This window comes from Electrophorus electricus, chromosome 19 (genome assembly GCF_013358815.1).
Source record: "Electrophorus electricus isolate fEleEle1 chromosome 19, fEleEle1.pri, whole genome shotgun sequence".
Lineage (NCBI taxonomy): Eukaryota > Metazoa > Chordata > Actinopteri > Gymnotiformes > Gymnotidae > Electrophorus > Electrophorus electricus.
This window is the reverse complement of record NC_049553.1, coordinates 249,595-271,457: the sequence shown is the minus strand read 5'-3', so window position 1 is coordinate 271,457 and position 21,863 is coordinate 249,595. Positions and strand designations below refer to the sequence as shown.

Below are 21,863 nucleotides of genomic sequence, written 5' to 3'. Positions count from 1 at the left end.
TATTGGTCTTTGATCATATTTACTATGAATAGGCAATTTGAGTAAGTGTTTAAGGCTTACGGCCACACTAGTTTGAGAACGCCCAATCTCATCTGACCTTTGAAGCTAAGCAAATTTGGACTTGGATAGTACTGAGGTGGGACCCTACCTAGGAATACCAGCTGCTGTAGGCTTTTCTTGCATCACTTTAATTTACATTCAAGCTGACATGCTCAAATGTGAAGTGCACTGATTAATAGAAAAAATTATCTGTTAGCACCTGGGAATAGCAGCTGCTGTAGGCTTTTCTTGCATCACTTTAATTTACTTTCAAGCTGACATGCTCAAATGTGAAGTGCAGTGATTAATAATAAAAACTATCTGTTAGCACCTGGGAATAGCATATGCTGTAGGTATTTGTTGCATCACTTTAATTTACGCTGCAACTGACATGCTTCTATGTGAAGTGCACAGATTAAATAGAAATCCTTTTGCACCAGGGAATAGCAGGTGCTTTAAGATTTTATTGCATCCCTTTAATTTATGTTCAGGCTATCATGCTCAAATTTGAAGTGCAGTGAATCATTATATCAAACTATCTGTTAGCACCTGGGAATAGCAGATGCTGTAGGTATTTGTTGCATCACTTTAATTTACTCTGCAACTGACATGCTTCTATCTGAAGTGCACAGATTAAATAGAAATCTTTTTGCACCAGGGAATAGCAGGTGCTGTAAGATTTTATTGTATCCCTTTAATTTATGTTCAGGCTATCAGGCTCAAATTTGAAGTGCAGTGAATCATTAAATCAAACTATCTGTTAGCACCTGGGAATAGCAGATGCTGTAAGTTTTTATTGCATCACTTTAATTTACTCTCCAACTGACATGCGTGAATGTGAAGTGCAGTGATTAATAAAAAATCTGTCTGTTAGTGCCTCTGAATCCCAGATGTTGTAAGCTTTTATTGCATCATTTTAATTTACTTTCAAGCTAACATTCTAGAATGTCAAGTGCAGTGATTAAATAAAAAAAATTGTCAGATTGGTCTTTGATCATATTTGCTATGAATAGGCAATTAGAGTAAGTGTTTAAGGCTTACGGCCACACCAGTTTGAGAACGCCCAATCTCATCTGACCTTTGAAACTAAGCAAATTTGGACCTGGATAGTACTGAGGTGGGACCCTACCTAGGAATACCAGCTGCTGTAGGCTTTTCTTGCATCACTTTAATTTACTTTCAAGCTGACATGCTCAAATGTGAAGTGCAGTGATTAATAAAAAAAACTATCTGTTAGCACCTGGGAATAGCAGATGCTGTAGGTATTTGTTGCATCACTTTAATTTACTCTGCAACTGACATGCTTCTATGTGAAGTGCATAGATTAAATAGAAATCTTTTTGCACCAGGGAATAGCAGGTGCTCTAAGATTTTATTGCATTCCTTTAATTTATGTTCAAGCTATCATGCTCAAATTTGAAGTGCAGTGAATCATTAAATCAAACTATCTGTTAGTTTTTATTGCATCACTTTAATTTACTTTCAAGCTGACATACTCAATTGTGAAGTGCAGTGATTAATAAAAAAAACTATCTGTTAGCACCTGGGAATAGCAGATGCTGTAGGTATTTGTTGCATCACTTTAATTTACTTTCAAGCTGACATGCTTCTATGTGCAGTGCACAGAATAAATAGAAATCTTTTTGCACCAGGGAATAGCAGGTGCTGTAAGATTTTATTGCATCCCTTTAATTTATGTTCAAGCTATCATGCTCAAATTTGAAGTGCAGTGAATCATTAAGTCAAACTATCTGTTAGCAACTGGGAATAGCAGATGCTGTAGGTATTTGTTGCATCACTTTAATTTATGTTCAAGCTATCATGCTCAAATTTGAAGTGCAGTGAATCATTTAATCAAACTATCTGTTAGCACCTGGGAATAGCAGATGCTGTAGGTATTTGTTGCATCACTTTAATTTACTCTGCAACTGACATGCTTCTATCTGAAGTGCACAGATTAAATAGAAATCTTTTTGCACCAGGGAATAGCAGGTGCTGTAAGATTTTATTGTATCCCTTTAATTTATGTTCAGGCTATCAGGCTCAAATTGGAAGTGCAGTGAATCATTAAATCAAACTATCTGTTAGCACCTGGGAATAGCAGATGCTGTAAGTTTTTATTGCATCACTTTAATTTACTCTCCAACTGACATGCGTGAATGTGAAGTGCAGTGATTAATAAAAAATCTGTCTGTTAGTGCCTCTGAATCCCAGATGTTGTAAGCTTTTATTGCATCATTTTAATTTACTTTCAAGCTAACATTCTAGAATGTCAAGTGCAGTGATTAAATAAAAAAAATTGTCAGATTGGTCTTTGATCATATTTGCTATGAATAGGCAATTAGAGTAAGTGTTTAAGGCTTACGACCACACCAGTTTGAGAACGCCCAATCTCATCTGACCTTTGAAACTAAGCAAATTTGGACCTGGATAGTACTGAGGTGGGACCCTACCTAGGAATACCAGCTGCTGTAGGCTTTTCTTGCATCACTTTAATTTACTTTCAAGCTGACATGCTCAAATGTGAAGTGCAGTGATTAATAAAAAAAACTATCTGTTAGCACCTGGGAATAGCAGATGCTGTAGGTATTTGTTGCATCACTTTAATTTACGCTGCAACTGACATGCTTCTATGTGAAGTGCACAGATTAAATAGAAATCCTTTTGCACCAGGGAATAGCAGGTGCTTTAAGATTTTATTGCATCCCTTTAATTTATGTTCAGGCTATCATGCTCAAATTTGAAGTGCAGTGAATCATTATATCAAACTATCTGTTAGCACCTGGGAATAGCAGATGCTGTAGGTATTTGTTGCATCACTTTAATTTACTCTGCAACTGACATGCTTCTATCTGAAGTGCACAGATTAAATAGAAATCTTTTTACACCAGGGAATAGCAGGTGCTGTAAGATTTTATTGTATCCCTTTAATTTATGTTCAGGCTATCAGGCTCAAATTTGAAGTGCAGTGAATCATTAAATCAAACTATCTGTTAGCACCTGGGAATAGCAGATGCTGTAAGTTTTTATTGCATCACTTTAATTTACTCTCCAACTGACATGCGTGAATGTGAAGTGCAGTGATTAATAAAAAATCTGTCTGTTAGTGCCTCTGAATCCCAGATGTTGTAAGCTTTTATTGCATCATTTTAATTTACTTTCAAGCTAACATTCTAGAATGTCAAGTGCAGTGATTAAATAAAAAAAATTGTCAGATTGGTCTTTGATCATATTTGCTATGAATAGGCAATTAGAGTAAGTGTTTAAGGCTTACGGCCACACCAGTTTGAGAACGCCCAATCTCATCTGACCTTTGAAACTAAGCAAATTTGGACCTGGATAGTACTGAGGTGGGACCCTACCTAGGAATACCAGCTGCTGTAGGCTTTTCTTGCATCACTTTAATTTACTTTCAAGCTGACATGCTCAAATGTGAAGTGCAGTGATTAATAAAAAAAACTATCTGTTAGCACCTGGGAATAGCAGATGCTGTAGGTATTTGTTGCATCACTTTAATTTACTCTGCAACTGACATGCTTCTATGTGAAGTGCATAGATTAAATAGAAATCTTTTTGCACCAGGGAATAGCAGGTGCTCTAAGATTTTATTGCATTCCTTTAATTTATGTTCAAGCTATCATGCTCAAATTTGAAGTGCAGTGAATCATTAAATCAAACTATCTGTTAGTTTTTATTGCATCACTTTAATTTACTTTCAAGCTGACATGCTCAATTGTGAAGTGCAGTGATTAATAAAAAAAACTATCTGTTAGCACCTGGGAATAGCAGATGCTGTAGGTATTTGTTGCATCACTTTAATTTACTTTCAAGCTGACATGCTTCTATGTGCAGTGCACAGAATAAATAGAAATCTTTTTGCACCAGGGAATAGCAGGTGCTGTAAGATTTTATTGCATCCCTTTAATTTATGTTCAAGCTATCATGCTCAAATTTGAAGTGCAGTGAATCATTAAGTCAAACTATCTGTTAGCAACTGGGAATAGCAGATGCTGTAGGTATTTGTTGCATCACTTTAATTTATGTTCAAGCTATCATGCTCAAATTTGAAGTGCAGTGAATCATTAAATCAAACTATCTGTTAGCACCTGGGAATAGCAGATGCTGTAGGTATTTGTTGCATCACTTTAATTTACTCTGCAACTGACATGCTTCTATGTGAAGTGCACAGATTAAATAGAAATCTTTTTGCACCAGGGAATAGCAGGTGCTGTAAGATTTTATTGTATCCCTTTAATTTATGTTCAGGCTATCAGGCTCAAATTTGAAGTGCAGTGAATCATTAAATCAAACTATCTGTTAGCACCTGGGAATAGCAGATGCTGTAAGTTTTTATTGCATCACTTTAATTTACTCTCCAACTGACATGCGTGAATGTGAAGTGCAGTGATTAATAAAAAATCTGTCTGTTAGTGCCTCTGAATCCCAGATGTTGTAAGCTTTTATTGCATCATTTTAATTTACTTTCAAGCTAACATTCTAGAATGTCAAGTGCAGTGATTAAATAAAAAAATTTGTCAGATTGGTCTTTGATCATATTTGCTATGAATAGGCAATTAGAGTAAGTGTTTAAGGCTTACGACCACACCAGTTTGAGAACGCCCAATCTCATCTGACCTTTGAAACTAAGCAAATTTGGACCTGGATAGTACTGAGGTGGGACCCTACCTAGGAATACCAGCTGCTGTAGGCTTTTCTTGCATCACTTTAATTTACTTTCAAGCTGACATGCTCAAATGTGAAGTGCAGTGATTAATAAAAAAAACTATCTGTTAGCACCTGGGAATAGCAGATGCTGTAGGTATTTGTTGCATCACTTTAATTTACGCTGCAACTGACATGCTTCTATGTGAAGTGCACAGATTAAATAGAAATCCTTTTGCACCAGGGAATAGCAGGTGCTTTAAGATTTTATTGCATCCCTTTAATTTATGTTCAGGCTATCATGCTCAAATTTGAAGTGCAGTGAATCATTATATCAAACTATCTGTTAGCACCTGGGAATAGCAGATGCTGTAGGTATTTGTTGCATCACTTTAATTTACTCTGCAACTGACATGCTTCTATCTGAAGTGCACAGATTAAATAGAAATCTTTTTACACCAGGGAATAGCAGGTGCTGTAAGATTTTATTGTATCCCTTTAATTTATGTTCAGGCTATCAGGCTCAAATTTGAAGTGCAGTGAATCATTAAATCAAACTATCTGTTAGCACCTGGGAATAGCAGATGCTGTAAGTTTTTATTGCATCACTTTAATTTACTCTCCAACTGACATGCGTGAATGTGAAGTGCAGTGATTAATAAAAAATCTGTCTGTTAGTGCCTCTGAATCCCAGATGTTGTAAGCTTTTATTGCATCATTTTAATTTACTTTCAAGCTAACATTCTAGAATGTCAAGTGCAGTGATTAAATAAAAAAAATTGTCAGATTGGTCTTTGATCATATTTGCTATGAATAGGCAATTAGAGTAAGTGTTTAAGGCTTACGGCCACACCAGTTTGAGAACGCCCAATCTCATCTGACCTTTGAAACTAAGCAAATTTGGACCTGGATAGTACTGAGGTGGGACCCTACCTAGGAATACCAGCTGCTGTAGGCTTTTCTTGCATCACTTTAATTTACTTTCAAGCTGACATGCTCAAATGTGAAGTGCAGTGATTAATAAAAAAAACTATCTGTTAGCACCTGGGAATAGCAGATGCTGTAGGTATTTGTTGCATCACTTTAATTTACTCTGCAACTGACATGCTTCTATGTGAAGTGCATAGATTAAATAGAAATCTTTTTGCACCAGGGAATAGCAGGTGCTCTAAGATTTTATTGCATTCCTTTAATTTATGTTCAAGCTATCATGCTCAAATTTGAAGTGCAGTGAATCATTAAATCAAACTATCTGTTAGTTTTTATTGCATCACTTTAATTTACTTTCAAGCTGACATGCTCAATTGTGAAGTGCAGTGATTAATAAAAAAAACTATCTGTTAGCACCTGGGAATAGCAGATGCTGTAGGTATTTGTTGCATCACTTTAATTTACTTTCAAGCTGACATGCTTCTATGTGCAGTGCACAGAATAAATAGAAATCTTTTTGCACCAGGGAATAGCAGGTGCTGTAAGATTTTATTGCATCCCTTTAATTTATGTTCAAGCTATCATGCTCAAATTTGAAGTGCAGTGAATCATTAAGTCAAACTATCTGTTAGCAACTGGGAATAGCAGATGCTGTAGGTATTTGTTGCATCACTTTAATTTATGTTCAAGCTATCATGCTCAAATTTGAAGTGCAGTGAATCATTAAATCAAACTATCTGTTAGCACCTGGGAATAGCAGATGCTGTAGGTATTTGTTGCATCACTTTAATTTACTCTGCAACTGACATGCTTCTATCTGAAGTGCACAGATTAAATAGAAATCTTTTTGCACCAGGGAATAGCAGGTGCTGTAAGATTTTATTGTATCCCTTTAATTTATGTTCAGGCTATCAGGCTCAAATTTGAAGTGCAGTGAATCATTAAATCAAACTATCTGTTAGCACCTGGGAATAGCAGATGCTGTAAGTTTTTATTGCATCACTTTAATTTACTCTCCAACTGACATGCGTGAATGTGAAGTGCAGTGATTAATAAAAAATCTGTCTGTTAGTGCCTCTGAATCCCAGATGTTGTAAGCTTTTATTGCATCATTTTAATTTACTTTCAAGCTAACATTCTAGAATGTCAAGTGCAGTGATTAAATAAAAACAATTGTCAGATTGGTCTTTGATCATATTTGCTATGAATAGGCAATTAGAGTAAGTGTTTAAGGCTTACGGCCACACCAGTTTGAGAACTCCCAATCTCATCTGACCTTTGAAACTAAGCAAATTTGGACCTGGATAGTACTGAGGTGGGACCCTACCTAGAGAATACCAGCTGCTGTAGGCTTTTCTTGCATCACTTTAATTTACTTTCAAGCTGACATGCTCAAATGTGAAGTGCAGTGATTAATAAAAAAAACTATCTGTTAGCACCTGGGAATAGCAGATGCTGTAGGTATTTGTTGCATCACTTTAATTTACTCTGCAACTGACATGCTTCTATGTGAAGTGCATAGATTAAATAGAAATCTTTTTGCACCAGGGAATAGCAGGTGCTCTAAGATTTTATTGCATTCCTTTAATTTATGTTCAAGCTATCATGCTCAAATTTGAAGTGCAGTGAATCATTAAATCAAACTATCTGTTAGTTTTTATTGCATCACTTTAATTTACTTTCAAGCTGACATGCTCAATTGTGAAGTGCAGTCATTAATAAAAAAAACTATCTGTTAGCACCTGGGAATAGCAGATGCTGTAGGTATTTGTTGCATCACTTTAATTTACTTTCAAGCTGACATGCTTCTATGTGCAGTGCACAGAATAAATAGAAATCTTTTTGCACCAGGGAATAGCAGGTGCTGTAAGATTTTATTGCATCCCTTTAATTTATGTTCAAGCTATCATGCTCAAATTTGAAGTGCAGTGAATCATTAAGTCAAACTATCTGTTAGCAACTGGGAATAGCAGATGCTGTAGGTATTTGTTGCATCACTTTAATTTATGTTCAAGCTATCATGCTCAAATTTGAAGTGCAGTGAATCATTAAATCAAACTATCTGTTAGCACCTGGGAATAGCAGATGCTGTAGGTATTTGTTGCATCACTTTAATTTACTCTGCAACTGACATGCTTCTATCTGAAGTGCACAGATTAAATAGAAATCTTTTTGCACCAGGGAATAGCAGGTGCTGTAAGATTTTATTGTATCCCTTTAATTTATGTTCAGGCTATCAGGCTCAAATTTGAAGTGCAGTGAATCATTAAATCAAACTATCTGTTAGCACCTGGGAATAGCAGATGCTGTAAGTTTTTATTGCATCACTTTAATTTACTCTCCAACTGACATGCGTGAATGTGAAGTGCAGTGATTAATAAAAAATCTGTCTGTTAGTGCCTCTGAATCCCAGATGTTGTAAGCTTTTATTGCATCATTTTAATTTACTTTCAAGCTAACATTCTAGAATGTCAAGTGCAGTGATTAAATAAAAACAATTGTCAGATTGGTCTTTGATCATATTTGCTATGAATAGGCAATTAGAGTAAGTGTTTAAGGCTTACGGCCACACCAGTTTGAGAACTCCCAATCTCATCTGACCTTTGAAACTAAGCAAATTTGGACCTGGATAGTACTGAGGTGGGACCCTACCTAGAGAATACCAGCTGCTGTAGGCTTTTCTTGCATCACTTTAATTTACTTTCAAGCTGACATGCTCAAATGTGAAGTGCAGTGATTAATAAAAAAAACTATCTGTTAGCACCTGGGAATAGCAGATGCTGTAGGTATTTGTTGCATCACTTTAATTTACTCTGCAACTGACATGCTTCTATGTGAAGTGCATAGATTAAATAGAAATCTTTTTGCACCAGGGAATAGCAGGTGCTCTAAGATTTTATTGCATTCCTTTAATTTATGTTCAAGCTATCATGCTCAAATTTGAAGTGCAGTGAATCATTAAATCAAACTATCTGTTAGTTTTTATTGCATCACTTTAATTTACTTTCAAGCTGACATGCTCAATTGTGAAGTGCAGTGATTAATAAAAAAAACTATCTGTTAGCACCTGGGAATAGCAGATGCTGTAGGTATTTGTTGCATCACTTTAATTTACTTTCAAGCTGACATGCTTCTATGTGCAGTGCACAGAATAAATAGAAATCTTTTTGCACCAGGGAATAGCAGGTGCTGTAAGATTTTATTGCATCCCTTTAATTTATGTTCAAGCTATCATGCTCAAATTTGAAGTGCAGTGAATCATTAAGTCAAACTATCTGTTAGCAACTGGGAATAGCAGATGCTGTAGGTATTTGTTGCATCACTTTAATTTATGTTCAAGCTATCATGCTCAAATTTGAAGTGCAGTGAATCATTAAATCAAACTATCTGTTAGCACCTGGGAATAGCAGATGCTGTAGGTATTTGTTGCATCACTTTAATTTACTCTGCAACTGACATGCTTCTATCTGAAGTGCACAGATTAAATAGAAATCTTTTTGCACCAGGGAATAGCAGGTGCTGTAAGATTTTATTGTATCACTTTAATTTATGTTCATGCTATCAGGCTCAAATTTGAAGTGCAGTGAATCATTAAATCAAACTATCTGTTAGCACCTGGGAATAGCAGATGCTGTAAGTTTTTATTGCATCACTTTAATTTACTCTCCAACTGACATGCGTGAATGTGAAGTGCAGTGATTAATAAAAAATCTGTCTGTTAGTGCCTCTGAATCCCAGATGTTGTAAGCTTTTATTGCATCATTTTAATTTACTTTCAAGCTAACATTCTAGAATGTCAAGTGCAGTGATTAAATAAAAAAAATTGTCAGATTGGTCTTTGATCATATTTGCTATGAATAGGCAATTAGAGTAAGTGTTTAAGGCTTACGGCCACACCAGTTTGAGAACGCCCAATCTCATCTGACCTTTGAAACTAAGCAAATTTGGACCTGGATAGTACTGAGGTGGGACCCTACCTAGGAATACCAGCTGCTGTAGGCTTTTCTTGCATCACTTTAATTTACTTTCAAGCTGACATGCTCAAATGTGAAGTGCAGTGATTAATAAAAAAAACTATCTGTTAGCACCTGGGAATAGCAGATGCTGTAGGTATTTGTTGCATCACTTTAATTTACTCTGCAACTGACATGCTTCTATGTGAAGTGCATAGATTAAATAGAAATCTTTTTGCACAAGGGAATAGCAGGTGCTCTAAGATTTTATTGCATTCCTTTAATTTATGTTCAAGCTATCATGCTTAAATTTGAAGTGCAGTGAATCATTAAATCAAACTATCTGTTAGTTTTTATTGCATCACTTTAATTTACTTTCAAGCTGACATGCTTCTATGTGCAGTGCACAGAATAAATAGAAATCTTTTTGCACCAGTGAATAGCAGGTGCTGTAAGATTTTATTGCATCCCTTTAATTTATGTTCAAGCTATCATGCTCAAATTTGAAGTGCAGTGAATCATTAAGTCAAACTATCTGTTAGCAACTGGGAATAGCAGATGCTGTAGGTATTTGTTGCATCCCTTTAATTTATGTTCAAGCTATCATGCTCAAATTTGAAGAGCAGTGAATCATTAAATCAAACTATCTGTTAGCACCTGGGAATAGCAGATGCTGTAAGTTTTTATTGCATCACTTTAATTTACTCTCCAACTGACATGCGTGAATGTGACGTGCAGTGATTAATAAAAAATCTGTCTGTTAGTGCCTCTGAATCCAAGATGTTGTAAGCTTTTATTGCATCATTTTAATTTACTTTCAAGCTAACATTCTAGAATGTCAAGTGCAGTGATTAAATAAAAAAATTGTCAGATTGGTCTTTGATCATATTTGCTATGAATAGGCAATTAGAGTAAGTGTTTAAGGCTTACGGCCACACCAGTTTGAGAACGCCCAATCTCATCTGACCTTTGAAACTAAGCAAATTTGGACCTGGATAGTACTGAGGTGGGACCCTACCTAGGAATACCAGCTGCTGTAGGCTTTTCTTGCATCACTTTAATTTACTTTCAAGCTGACATGCTCAAATGTGAAGTGCAGTGATTAAGAAAAAAAACTATCTGTTAGGACCTGGGAATAGCAGATGCTGTAGGTATTTGTTGCATCACTTTAATTTACTCTGCAACTGACATGCTTCTATGTGAAGTGCATAGATTAAATAGAAATCTTTTTGCACCAGGGAATAGCAGGTGCTCTAAGATTTTATTGCATTCCTTTAATTTATGTTCAAGCTATCATGCTTAAATTTGAAGTGCAGTGAATCATTAAATCAAACTATCTGTTAGTTTTTATTGCATCACTTTAATTTACTTTCAAGCTGACATGCTTCTATGTGCAGTGAACAGAATAAATAGAAATCTTTTTGCACCAGGGAATAGCAGGTGCTGTAAGATTTTATTGCATCCCTTTAATTTATGTTCAAGCTATCATGCTCAAATTTGAAGTGCAGTGAATCATTAAGTCAAACTATCTGTTAGCAACTGGGAATAGCAGATGCTGTAGGTATTTGTTGCATCACTTTAATTTATGTTCAAGCTATCATGCTCAAATTTGAAGTGCAGTGAATCATTAAATCAAACTATCTGTTAGCACCTGGGAATAGCAGATGCTGTAGGTCTTTGTTGCATCACTTTAATTTACTCTGCAACTGACATGCTTCTATGTGAAGTGCATAGAATAAATAGAAATCTTTTTGCACCAGGGAATAGCAGGTGCTCTAAGATTTTATTGCATTCCTTTAATTTATGTTCAAGCTATCATGCTTAAATTTGAAGTGCAGTGAATCATTAAATCAAACTATCTGTTAGTTTTTATTGCATCACTTTAATTTACTTTCAAGCTGACATGCTTCTATGTGCAGTGCACAGAATAAATAGAAATCTTTTTGCACCAGGGAATAGCAGGTGCTGTAAGATTTTATTGCATCACTTTAATTTACTCTCCAACTGACATGCGTGAATGTGAAGTGCAGTGATTAATAAAAAATCTGTCTGTTAGTGCCTCTGAATCCCAGATGTTGTAAGCTTTTATTGCATCATTTTAATTTACTTTCAAGCTAACATTCTAGAATGTCAAGTGCAGTGATTAAATAAAAACAATTGTCAGATTGGTCTTTGATCATATTTGCTATGAATAGGCAATTAGAGTAAGTGTTTAAGGCTTACGGCCACACCAGTTTGAGAACTCCCAATCTCATCTGACCTTTGAAACTAAGCATATTTGGACCTGGATAGTACTGAGGTGGGACCCTACCTAGAGAATACCAGCTACTGTAGGCTTTTCTTGCATCACTTTAATTTACTTTCAAGCTGACATGCTCAAATGTGAAGTGCAGTGATTAATAAAAAAAACTATCTGTTAGCACCTGGGAATAGCAGATGCTGTAGGTATTTGTTGCATCACTTTAATTTACTCTGCAACTGACATGCTTCTATGTGAAGTGCATAGATTAAATAGAAATCTTTTTGCACCAGGGAATAGCAGGTGCTCTAAGATTTTATTGCATTCCTTTAATTTATGTTCAAGCTATCATGCTCAAATTTGAAGTGCAGTGAATCATTAAATCAAACTATCTGTTAGTTTTTATTGCATCACTTTAATTTACTTTCAAGCTGACATGCTAGGATGTGAAGTGCAGTGATTAATAAAAAAAACTATCTGTTAGCACCTGGGAATAGCAGATGCTGTAGGTATTTGTTGCATCACTTTAATTTACTTTCAAGCTGACATGCTTCTATGTGCAGTGCACAGAATAAATAGAAATCTTTTTGCACCAGTGAATAGCAGGTGCTGTAAGATTTTATTGCATCCCTTTAATTTATGTTCAAGCTATCATGCTCAAATTTGAAGTGCAGTGAATCATTAAGTCAAACTATCTGTTAGCAACTGGGAATAGCAGATGCTGTAGGTATTTGTTGCATCCCTTTAATTTATGTTCAAGCTATCATGCTCAAATTTGAAGAGCAGTGAATCATTAAATCAAACTATCTGTTAGCACCTGGGAATAGCAGATGCTGTAAGTTTTTATTGCATCACTTTAATTTACTCTCCAACTGACATGCGTGAATGTGACGTGCAGTGATTAATAAAAAATCTGTCTGTTAGTGCCTCTGAATCCCAGATGTTGTAAGCTTTTATTGCATCATTTTAATTTACTTTCAAGCTAACATTCTAGAATGTCAAGTGCAGTGATTAAATAAAAAAAATTGTCAGATTGGTCTTTGATCATATTTGCTATGAATAGGCAATTAGAGTAAGTGTTTAAGGCTTACGGCCACACCAGTTTGAGAACGCCCAATCTCATCTGACCTTTGAAACTAAGCAAATTTGGACCTGGATAGTACTGAGGTGGGACCCTACCTAGGAATACCAGCTGCTGTAGGCTTTTCTTGCATCACTTTAATTTACTTTCAAGCTGACATGCTCAAATGTGAAGTGCAGTGATTAATAAAAAAACTATCTGTTAGGACCTGGGAATAGCAGATGCTGTAGGTATTTGTTGCATCACTTTAATTTACTCTGCAACTGACATGCTTCTATGTGAAGTGCATAGATTAAATAGAAATCTTTTTGCACCAGGGAATAGCAGGTGCTCTAAGATTTTATTGCATTCCTTTAATTTATGTTCAAGCTATCATGCTTAAATTTGAAGTGCAGTGAATCATTAAATCAAACTATCTGATAGTTTTTATTGCATCACTTTAATTTACTTTCAAGCTGACATGCTTCTATGTGCAGTGCACAGAATAAATAGAAATCTTTTTGCACCAGGGAATAGCAGGTGCTGTAAGATTTTATTGCATCCCTTTAATTTATGTTCAAGCTATCATGCTCAAATTTGAAGTGCAGTGAATCATTAAGTCAAACTATCTGTTAGCAACTGGGAATAGCAGATGCTGTAGGTATTTGTTGCATCACTTTAATTTATGTTCAAGCTATCATGCTCAAATTTGAAGTGCAGTGAATCATTAAATCAAACTATCTGTTAGCACCTGGGAATAGCAGATGCTGTAGGTATTTGTTGCATCACTTTAATTTACTCTGCAACTGACATGCTTCTATCTGAAGTGCACAGATTAAATAGAAATCTTTTTGCACCAGGGAATAGCAGGTGCTGTAAGATTTTATTGTATCCCTTTAATTTATGTTCAGGCTATCAGGCTCAAATTTGAAGTGCAGTGAATCATTAAATCAAACTATCTGTTAGCACCTGGGAATAGCAGTTGCTGTAAGTTTTTATTGCATCACTTTAATTTACTCTCCAACTGACATGCGTGAATGTGAAGTGCAGTGATTAATAAAAAATCTGTCTGTTAGTGCCTCTGAATCCCAGATGTTGTAAGCTTTTATTGCATCATTTTAATTTACTTTCAAGCTAACATTCTAGAATGTCAAGTGCAGTGATTAAATAAAAACAATTGTCAGATTGGTCTTTGATCATATTTGCTATGAATAGGCAATTAGAGTAAGTGTTTAAGGCTTACGGCCACACCAGTTTGAGAACTCCCAATCTCATCTGACCTTTGAAACTAAGCAAATTTGGACCTGGATAGTACTGAGGTGGGACCCTACCTAGAGAATACCAGCTGCTGTAGGCTTTTCTTGCATCACTTTAATTTACTTTCAAGCTGACATGCTCAAATGTGAAGTGCAGTGATTAATAAAAAAAACTATCTGTTAGCACCTGGGAATAGCAGATGCTGTAGGTATTTGTTGCATCACTTTAATTTACTTTCAAGCTGACATGCTTCTATGTGCAGTGCACAGAATAAATAGAAATCTTTTTGCACCAGGGAATAGCAGGTGCTGTAAGATTTTATTGCATCCCTTTAATTTATGTTCAAGCTATCATGCTCAAATTTGAAGTGCAGTGAATCATTAAGTCAAACTATCTGTTAGCAACTGGGAATAGCAGATGCTGTAGGTATTTGTTGCATCACTTTAATTTACTCTGCAACTGACATGCTTCTATGTGAAGTGCATAGATTAAATAGAAATCTTTTTGCACCAGGGAATAGCAGGTGCTCTAAGATTTTATTGCATTCCTTTAATTTATGTTCAAGCTATCATGCTCAAATTTGAAGTGCAGTGAATCATTAAATCAAACTATCTGTTAGTTTTTATTGCATCACTTTAATTTACTTTCAAGCTGACATGCTCAATTGTGAAGTGCAGTGATTAATAAAAAAAACTATCTGTTAGCACCTGGGAATAGCAGATGCTGTAGGTATTTGTTGCATCACTTTAATTTACTTTCAAGCTGACATGCTTCTATGTGCAGTGCACAGAATAAATAGAAATCTTTTTGCACCAGGGAATAGCAGGTGCTGTAAGATTTTATTGCATCCCTTTAATTTATGTTCAAGCTATCATGCTCAAATTTGAAGTGCAGTGAATCATTAAGTCAAACTATCTGTTAGCAACTGGGAATAGCAGATGCTGTAGGTATTTGTTGCATCACTTTAATTTATGTTCAAGCTATCATGCTCAAATTTGAAGTGCAGTGAATCATTAAATCAAACTATCTGTTAGCACCTGGGAATAGCAGATGCTGTAGGTATTTGTTGCATCACTTTAATTTACTCTGCAACTGACATGCTTCTATCTGAAGTGCACAGATTAAATAGAAATCTTTTTGCACCAGGGAATAGCAGGTGCTGTAAGATTTTATTGTATCCCTTTAATTTATGTTCAGGCTATCAGGCTCAAATTTGAAGTGCCGTGAATCATTAAATCAAACTATCTGTTAGCACCTGGGAATAGCAGATGCTGTAAGTTTTTATTGCATCACTTTAATTTACTCTCCAACTGACATGCGTGAATGTGAAGTGCAGTGATTAATAAAAAATCTGTCTGTTAGTGCCTCTGAATCCCAGATGTTGTAAGATTTTATTGCATCATTTTAATTTACTTTCAAGCTAACATTCTAGAATGTCAAGTGCAGTGATTAAATAAAAAAATTGTCAGATTGGTCTTTGATCATATTTGCTATGAATAGGCAATTAGAGTAAGTGTTTAAGGCTTACGGCCACACCAGTTTGAGAACGCCCAATCTCATCTGACCTTTGAAACTAAGCAAATTTGGACCTGGATAGTACTGAGGTGGGACCCTACCTAGGAATACCAGCTGCTGTAGGCTTTTCTTGCATCACTTTAATTTACTTTCAAGCTGACATGCTCAAATGTGAAGTGCAGTGATTAATAAAAAAAACTATCTGTTAGGACCTGGGAATAGCAGATGCTGTAGGTATTTGTTGCATCACTTTAATTTACTCTGCAACTGACATGCTTCTATGTGAAGTGCATAGATTAAATAGAAATCTTTTTGCACCAGGGAATAGCAGGTGCTCTAAGATTTTATTGCATTCCTTTAATTTATGTTCAAGCTATCATGCTCAAATTTGAAGTGCAGTGAATCATTAAATCAAACTATCTGTTAGTTTTTATTGCATCACTTTAATTTACTTTCAAGCTGACATGCTCAATTGTGAAGTGCAGTGATTAATAAAAAAACTATCTGTTAGCACCTGGGAATAGCAGATGCTGTAGGTATTTGTTGCATCACTTTAATTTACTTTCAAGCTGACATGCTTCTATGTGCAGTGCACAGAATAAATAGAAATCTTTTTGCACCAGGGAATAGCAGGTGCTGTAAGATTTTATTGCATCCCTTTAATTTATGTTCAAGCTATCATGCTCAAATTTGAAGTGCAGTGAATCATTAAGTCAAACTATCTGTTAGCAACTGGGAATAGCAGATGCTGTAGGTATTTGTTGCATCACTTTAATTTATGTTCAAGCTATCATGCTCAAATTTGAAGTGCAGTGAATCATTAAATCAAACTATCTGTTAGCACCTGGGAATAGCAGATGCTGTAGGTATTTGTTGCATCACTTTAATTTACTCTGCAACTGACATGCTTCTATCTGAAGTGCACAGATTAAATAGAAATCTTTTTGCACCAGGGAATAGCAGGTGCTGTAAGATTTTATTGTATCCCTTTAATTTATGTTCAGGCTATCAGGCTCAAATTTGAAGTGCCGTGAATCATTAAATCAAACTATCTGTTAGCACCTGGGAATAGCAGATGCTGTAAGTTTTTATTGCATCACTTTAATTTACTCTCCAACTGACATGCGTGAATGTGAAGTGCAGTGATTAATAAAAAATCTGTCTGTTAGTGCCTCTGAATCCCAGATGTTGTAAGATTTTATTGCATCATTTTAATTTACTTTCAAGCTAACATTCTAGAATGTCAAGTGCAGTGATTAAATAAAAAAAATTGTCAGATTGGTCTTTGATCATATTTGCTATGAATAGGCAATTAGAGTAAGTGTTTAAGGCTTACGGCCACACCAGTTTGAGAACGCCCAATCTCATCTGACCTTTGAAACTAAGCAAATTTGGACCTGGATAGTACTGAGGTGGGACCCTACCTAGGAATACCAGCTGCTGTAGGCTTTTCTTGCATCAATTTAATTTACTTTCAAGCTGACATGCTCAAATGTGAAGTGCAGTGATTAATAAAAAAAACTATCTGTTAGCACCTGGGAATAGCAGATGCTGTAGGTATTTGTTGCATCACTTTAATTTACTCTGCAACTGACATGCTTCTATGTGAAGTGCATAGATTAAATAGAAATCTTTTTGCACCAGGGAATAGCAGGTGCTCTAAGATTTTATTGCATTCCTTTAATTTATGTTCAAGCTATCATGCTCAAATTTGAAGTGCAGTGAATCATTAAACCAAACTATCTGTTAGTTTTTATTGCATCACTTTAATTTACTTTCAAGCTGACATGCTCAATTGTGAAGTGCAGTGATTAATAAAAAAAACTATCTGTTTGCACCTGGGAATAGCAGATGCTGTAAGTTTTTATTGCATCACTTTAATTTACTTTCAAGCTGACATGCTTCTATGTGCAGTGCACAGAATAAATAGAAATCTTTTTGCACCAGGGAATAGCAGGTGCTGTAAGATTTTATTGCATCCCTTTAATTTATGTTCAAGCTATCATGCTCAAATTTGAAGTGCAGTGAATCATTAAGTCAAACTATCTGTTAGCAACTGGGAATAGCAGATGCTGTAGGTATTTGTTGCATCACTTTAATTTATGTTCAAGCTATCATGCTCAAATTTGAAGTGCAGTGAATCATTAAATCAAACTATCTGTTAGCACCTGGGAATAGCAGATGCTGTAGGTATTTGTTGCATCACTTTAATTTACTCTGCAACTGACATGCTTCTATCTGAAGTGCACAGATTAAATAGAAATCTTTTTGCACCAGGGAATAGCAGGTGCTGTAAGATTTTATTGTATCCCTTTAATTTATGTTCAGGCTATCAGGCTCAAATTTGAAGTGCCGTGAATCATTAAATCAAACTATCTGTTAGCACCTGGGAATAGCAGATGCTGTAAGTTTTTATTGCATCACTTTAATTTACTCTCCAACTGACATGCGTGAATGTGAAGTGCAGTGATTAATAAAAAATCTGTCTGTTAGTGCCTCTGAATCCCAGATGTTGTAAGATTTTATTGCATCATTTTAATTTACTTTCAAGCTAACATTCTAGAATGTCAAGTGCAGTGATTAAATAAAAAAAATTGTCAGATTGGTCTTTGATCATATTTGCTATGAATAGGCAATTAGAGTAAGTGTTTAAGGCTTACGGCCACACCAGTTTGAGAACGCCCAATCTCATCTGACCTTTGAAACTAAGCAAGTTTGGACCTGGATAGTACTGAGGTGGGACCCTACCTAGGAATACCAGCTGCTGTAAGCTTTTCTTGCATCAATTTAATTTACTTTCAAGCTGACATGCTCAAATGTGAAGTGCAGTGATTAATAAAAAAAACTATCTGTTAGCACATGGGAATAGCAGATGCTGTAAGTTTTTGTTGCATCACTTTAATTTACTCTGCAACTGACATGCTTCTATGTGAAGTGCATAGATTAAATAGAAATCTTTTTGCACCAGGGAATAGCAGGTGCTCTAAGATTTTATTGCATTCCTTTAATTTATGTTCAAGCTATCATGCTCAAATTTGAAGTGCAGTGAATCATTAAACCAAACTATCTGTTAGTTTTTATTGCATCACTTTAATTTACTTTCAAGCTGACATGCTCAATTGTGAAGTGCAGTGATTAATAAAAAAAACTATCTGTTTGCACCTGGGAATAGCAGATGCTGTAGGTATTTGTTGCATCACTTTAATTTACTTTCAAGCTGACATGCTTCTATGTGCAGTGCACAGAATAAATAGAAATCTTTTTGCACCAGGGAATAGCAGGTGCTGTAAGATTTTATTGCATCCCTTTAATTTATGTTCAAGCTATCATGCTCAAATTTGAAGTGCAGTGAATCATTAAATCAAACTATCTGTTAGCACCTGGGAATAGCAGATGCTGTAAGTTTTTATTGCATCACTTTAATTTATGTTCAAGCTATCATGCTCAAATTTGAAGTGCAGTGAATCATTAAATCAAACTATCTGTTAGCACCTGGGAATAGCAGATGCTGTAGGTATTTGTTGCATCACTTTAATTTACTCTGCAACTGACATGCTTCTATCTGAAGTGCACAGATTAAATAGAAATCTTTTTGCACCAGGGAATAGCAGGTGCTCTAAGATTTTATTGCATTCCTTTAATTTATGTTCAAGCTATCATGCTCAAATTTGAAGTGCAGTGAATCATTAAATCAAACTATCTGTTAGTTTTTATTGCATCACTTTAATTTACTTTCAAGCTGACATGCTCAATTGTGAAGTGCAGTGATTAATAAAAAAAACTATCTGTTAGCACCTGGGAATAGCAGATGCTGTAGGTATTTGTTGCATCACTTTAATTTACTTTCAAGCTGACATGCTTCTATGTGCAGTGCACAGAATAAATAGAAATCTTTTTGCACCAGGGAATAGCAGGTGCTGTAAGATTTCATTGCATCCCTTTAATTTATGTTCAAGCTATCATGCTCAAATTTGAAGTGCAGTGAATCATTAAGTCAAACTATCTGTTAGCAACTGGGAATAGCAGATGCTGTAGGTATTTGTTGCATCACTTTAATTTATGTTCAAGCTATCATGCTCAAATTTGAAGTGCAGTGAATCATTAAATCAAACTATCTGTTAGCACCTGGGAATAGCAGATGCTGTAGGTATTTGTTGCATCACTTTAATTTACTCTGCAACTGACATGCTTCTATCTGAAGTGCACAGATTAAATAGAAATCTTTTTGCACCAGGGAATAGCAGGTGCTGTAAGATTTTATTGTATCCCTTTAATTTATGTTCAGGCTATCAGGCTCAAATTTGAAGTGCCGTGAATCATTAAATCAAACTATCTGTTAGCACCTGGGAATAGCAGATGCTGTAAGTTTTTATTGCATCACTTTAATTTACTCTCCAACTGACATGCGTGAATGTGAAGTGCAGTGATTAATAAAAAATCTGTCTGTTAGTGCCTCTGAATCCCAGATGTTGTAAGCTTTTATTGCATCATTTTAATTTACTTTCAAGCTAACATTCTAGAATGTCAAGTGCAGTGATTAAATAAAAAAAATTGTCAGATTGGTCTTTGATCATATTTGCTATGAATAGGCAATTAGAGTAAGTGTTTAAGGCTTACGGCCACACCAGTTTGAGAACGCCCAATCTCATCTGACCTTTGAAACTAAGCAAATTTGGACCTGGATAGTACTGAGGTGGGACCCTACCTAGGAATACCAGCTGCTGTAGGCTTTTCTTGCATCACTTTAATTTACTTTCAAGCTGACATGCTCAAATGTGAAGTGCAGTGATTAATAAAAAAAACTATCTGTTAGCACCTGGGAATAGCAGATGCTGTAGGTATTTGTTGCATCACTTTAATTTACGCTGCAACTGACATGCTTCTATGTGAAGTGCACAGATTAAATAGAAATATTTTTGCACCAGGGAATAGCAGGTGCTCTAAGATTTTATTGCATTCCTTTAATTTATGTTCAAGCTATCATGCTCAAATTTGAAGTGCAGTGAATCATTAAATCAAACTATCTGTTAGTTTTTATTGCATCACTTTAATTTACTTTCAAGCTGACATGCTCAATTGTGAAGTGCAGTGATTAATAAAAAAAACTATCTGTTAGCACCTGGGAATAGCAGATGCTGTAGGTATTTGTTGCATCACTTTAATTTACTTTCAAGCTGACATGCTTCTATGTGCAGTGCACAGAATAAATAGAAATCTTTTTGCACCAGGGAATAGCAGGTGCTGTAAGATTTTATTGCATCCCTTTAATTTATGTTCAAGCTATCATGCTCAAATTTGAAGTGCAGTGAATCATTAAGTCAAACTATCTGTTAGCAACTGGGAATAGCAGATGCTGTAGGTATTTATTGCATCACTTTAATTTATGTTCAAGCTATCATGCTCAAATTTGAAGTGCAGTGAATCATTAAATCAAACTATCTGTTAGCACCTGGGAATAGCAGATGCTGTAGGTATTTGTTGCATCACTTTAATTTACTCTGCAACTGACATGCTTCTATCTGAAGTGCACAGATTAAATAGAAATCTTTTTGCACCAGGGAATAGCAGGTGCTCTAAGATTTTATTGCATTCCTTTAATTTATGTTCAAGCTATCATGCTCAAATTTGAAGTGCAGTGAATCATTAAATCAAACTATCTGTTAGTTTTTATTGCATCACTTTAATTTACTTTCAAGCTGACATGCTCAATTGTGAAGTGCAGTGATTAATAAAAAAAACTATCTGTTAGCACCTGGGAATAGCAGATGCTGTAGGTATTTGTTGCATCACTTTAATTTACTTTCAAGCTGACATGCTTCTATGTGCAGTGCACAGAATAAATAGAAATCTTTTTGCACCAGGGAATAGCAGGTGCTGTAAGATTTTATTGCATCCCTTTAATTTATGTTCAAGCTATCATGCTCAAATTTGAAGTGCAGTGAATCATTAAGTCAAACTATCTGTTAGCAACTGGGAATAGCAGATGCTGTAGGTATTTGTTGCATCACTTTAATTTATGTTCAAGCTATCATGCTCAAATTTGAAGTGCAGTGAATCATTAAATCAAACTATCTGTTAGCACCTGGGAATAGCAGATGCTGTAGGTATTTGTTGCATCACTTTAATTTACTCTGCAACTGACATGCTTCTATCTGAAGTGCACAGATTAAATAGAAATCTTTTTGCACCAGGGAATAGCAGGTGCTGT

The 21,863-nt window shown here is 35.4% G+C and overlaps 11 pseudogenes; all 11 read left to right on the top strand.

Moving 5' to 3' along the window:
- Nucleotides 1-54: 54 nt before the first annotated feature.
- LOC118240169 lies at nucleotides 55-173 on the top strand (annotated as a pseudogene).
- A 901-nt stretch (nucleotides 174-1,074) lies between these two features.
- LOC118240221 lies at nucleotides 1,075-1,193 on the top strand (annotated as a pseudogene).
- Nucleotides 1,194-3,307: 2,114 nt separating this feature from the next.
- LOC118240220 lies at nucleotides 3,308-3,426 on the top strand (annotated as a pseudogene).
- Nucleotides 3,427-5,540: 2,114 nt separating this feature from the next.
- LOC118240219 lies at nucleotides 5,541-5,659 on the top strand (annotated as a pseudogene).
- Nucleotides 5,660-9,514: 3,855 nt separating this feature from the next.
- LOC118240218 lies at nucleotides 9,515-9,633 on the top strand (annotated as a pseudogene).
- Nucleotides 9,634-10,508: 875 nt separating this feature from the next.
- On the top strand, nucleotides 10,509-10,627 carry LOC118240217 (annotated as a pseudogene).
- A 2,281-nt stretch (nucleotides 10,628-12,908) lies between these two features.
- LOC118240216 lies at nucleotides 12,909-13,027 on the top strand (annotated as a pseudogene).
- Nucleotides 13,028-15,662: 2,635 nt separating this feature from the next.
- Nucleotides 15,663-15,781, top strand: LOC118240215 (annotated as a pseudogene).
- A 1,204-nt stretch (nucleotides 15,782-16,985) lies between these two features.
- LOC118240214 lies at nucleotides 16,986-17,104 on the top strand (annotated as a pseudogene).
- A 1,205-nt stretch (nucleotides 17,105-18,309) lies between these two features.
- Nucleotides 18,310-18,428, top strand: LOC118240181 (annotated as a pseudogene).
- A 1,838-nt stretch (nucleotides 18,429-20,266) lies between these two features.
- On the top strand, nucleotides 20,267-20,385 carry LOC118240213 (annotated as a pseudogene).
- The last annotated feature ends 1,478 nt before the right edge of the window (nucleotides 20,386-21,863 follow it).